At 30.5% G+C, this 1,949-nt stretch overlaps 1 protein-coding gene across 3 annotated transcripts in view; it reads left to right on the top strand.

The window, feature by feature from the left end:
- Window positions 1-1,949, top strand: part of LOC106884093 (class E basic helix-loop-helix protein 22-like) — a 380,240-nt gene that overhangs the window by 2,560 nt on the left and 375,731 nt on the right. The window contains exon 1 of one of the 3 annotated variants that reach the window (XM_052976277.1): window positions 663-945. The exons of the other annotated variants lie outside the window; for them this stretch is intronic. The gene's annotated coding sequence lies outside the window, so the exon portion shown is untranslated. Of the gene's footprint in view, window positions 1-662; window positions 946-1,949 lie in introns of those variants that run through there. 3 annotated transcript variants of the gene reach the window in all.

Raw genomic sequence — 1,949 nt, 5'->3', positions numbered from 1 at the left:
AATAATAATAATAATAATAATAATGATAATAATAATAATAATAATAATAATAATAATAATAATAATGATAATAATAATAATAATATATGTATATACACACACACATACACGCACACACACACATATACTTATGTATTTTGTATGTGTCTATGTTTATTTTCATTGACAAAGTCAGGTTGACGTAGATCCTCCAGCATTTAAATATGGAATTTTATATTATATATATATATATATATATATATATATATATATATATATATACGCATGTATGTATATAAGTGTGTATGTACAGCTACATATGTGTGTCGATGGATGAATGCAAACGGTAACTAGATTCTGCCAACATAGAAATGAAATCCGTTAAGTTTTTTTAAAAAATCTATACTTAAATGAATGTTTGCGATATATGTACTTCAGAAAAAAAAACCAGGTAGACGAATCATCTATCAGCATGTAGGACATACATATTCTTAAATAAAATAGATGCTTTGAGGTATTGTTAACGGATATATTTGTCGAGATCACGCAGACAATAAAGAGTTTCTACAAACATAGAAGTCCATAAGTTTGTTGGATTTTTCTCTACATTAAAACAGATATTCGTGATGTGTTTCCATTGATAAAAACCACGTAGGCGATGGTTTTCAACCAACATTCACGCCTATAAGTTGTATTTTACTACATACAAAGTAAATGATTGTTTGTGATATATTTTATTCCAGATAGGTCCTGGCAGACGATTCAGATATCCACACTAAAATGTTTAATCATTTCTCTTTACATATACAAATGATTTATATATCTACCTAGGAAAGTCTAGGAAGACATTAGGTGTACCCAACATTAAGGTCTGTCAGTTTTTCTACAAAAGCATTTAAATGATTGTTTGTGATATATTTACCTAGGCAATGTCAAGCAGGCTGTACCGTTACCACGGAAAAATCTGTAAGTTTTGTTTTCAAGTTCTTTTACATACCTTTCTATATATTTCTTAATGACATATTTTCTGCAGAAAGGAAAGGCAGACGATAGACCTACCATCATTAATGTCTAAGTATTTTTTCCAACATAACATTTAAATAGTATATTTACTTCGGCCAGACCGTATTAAAGTCTACACGTTCTTTTACATACCTCTCTAAATGGTTATTTATAGTATACTTTCATTGGAAAGGATAGGAAGACAAAAGGTCTACTAACATAAAAGTCTATAAGTTCATTGTTATAAATATATAAATGGTTGTTTATGATATATTTTCCTTGTAAAGGGCAAGCAGACGACATAAAAATCTGTAAGCACGCAAACGACATTAAAATCTCTCAGATTCTATTAATCGAAATCAGTGTACCCTGAAGGTTCATATAAGATTTGGGGCTAAATTCACGCAACAAAATAGTAAATTGAGGATCCACAGTATTATTCTAAGGGACCCTGGTAAAATTTTCCTTTGGATCTATGAATTGCTGTGTTGCAAAAAACAGCTAGGTTTCTTTCTCTAAGATTTTCCATAGTTCAACCGACACAAGTTAATGTTTGAAAAACAAAATAGGAATTTTAAAAGAAGTTTCTATAAAACTAGTTTTTAAACACCGAATGGCTATGTGGAGTCCAACAGAATAAAATAGCAGCCAAAGTGGTCAATAGGTCAGAAATGGCTAAGAACCCCTGATCTAAGCGGGTAATCACGATACATTTTCCTCGACAAGGACAAACAGACAACAGGTATACTGACAAATTTTTTTACTCATTTATGTTCCTTAAAAAACGGTTGTTTGCATAGTGGTAGTAGAACCTCGGTAAATCCCAGCGGATGCTAGTGCTACCGAACTGTAGAAGTAAGTTTTCTTTTTTACATTTTAAAATTCTTTTACTTCTTTCATTTATAGAGCTATGGTCAAACTGGGACACTTCTTCGAAGGTTATTAATAGTCGATCATATTGTTTTTAA

The sequence above is a fragment of the Octopus bimaculoides genome, chromosome 24 (genome assembly GCF_001194135.2).
Source record: "Octopus bimaculoides isolate UCB-OBI-ISO-001 chromosome 24, ASM119413v2, whole genome shotgun sequence".
Lineage (NCBI taxonomy): Eukaryota > Metazoa > Mollusca > Cephalopoda > Octopoda > Octopodidae > Octopus > Octopus bimaculoides.
Note: the sequence above shows the minus strand (reverse complement) of the source record. Positions and strands in the feature narration are given on the sequence as shown.